Below are 975 nucleotides of genomic sequence, written 5' to 3' on the forward strand. Positions count from 1 at the left end.
TTGGAGTATGAGGGGTGCACACATGGTCTTGTCCATTAACGGGTATTTTTAGCGATCTAACATCCAAAGTGTGCAGAACTGCCGTACCGCAGCTGACTACCAACTGGTTGTACTGACTTGCTAGCCGTGCCTTTCTACTCATCAACATGCGCCATGTAGACATGGGGAGGTAAAATCATGGGCCTTCCCTGCTGTGCTCGTCCTATGGTCTCGGTTCCATTGGTGTAGGGAGGAGGGAAGCTGGAAAGATGTAACTGAACATATGGGGGGACAGAGTTCTTGTGTTTTTCCTCAACATGGGATGAACCATGTATCCCAATGTGCATAAACACATGTTTAGGCATTTTGAAGTTTGCTGAGGTCTTTGGCCATTGTAGAGGCCTTGGCATACTATGTAAAATAAAAAACTCAATTCTTAGTTAAGAATTAGGACCTGTCTTAGAAAAATGAATTTTAGCCTGATTTTATTTAATTTTGGGGCTCACTGGATAACATTTCTTTCATCTCTTATTGGTGTGAGCCATCCGGTTCTTCAAAGGGAAAATACTTGTAGCTCATGTGACTAGTAGGTAGTTTGGGACGAATATGTGTTTGGTTTTACAGGAATATGTGGGTGGTAAGAAAGATTTAGTGTTAGCTAAAAGAACAGGAATGTGGAAAAAACAAATGCAAGCTGTAGTAAGCTGGTTAAGATGTGAACAATATTGAAATGAGGTCAAATCAACAGAGGACAATTCGAAAAACAGAAGTTATATGCTCTGATCTAAGAGTTAAAGTAGTGAACTCTAACAGTGTTGAAAACTAAAAACAAATGAAACTGGAACAAACTGAATGATGATGATAATGAAGAAAAAAGAGTATTTCTTGGTTCACTATTGCAAAAGAATTCATTCTCTCATCATCACAACAGGATATTTAAAAACAATACACATTTCCCATGTTCTTTAGTGTATTCTCCATGACTGTTATCTATAC

Source organism: Penaeus monodon, chromosome 32 (genome assembly GCF_015228065.2).
Source record: "Penaeus monodon isolate SGIC_2016 chromosome 32, NSTDA_Pmon_1, whole genome shotgun sequence".
Taxonomy (NCBI): Eukaryota; Metazoa; Arthropoda; class Malacostraca; order Decapoda; family Penaeidae; genus Penaeus; species Penaeus monodon.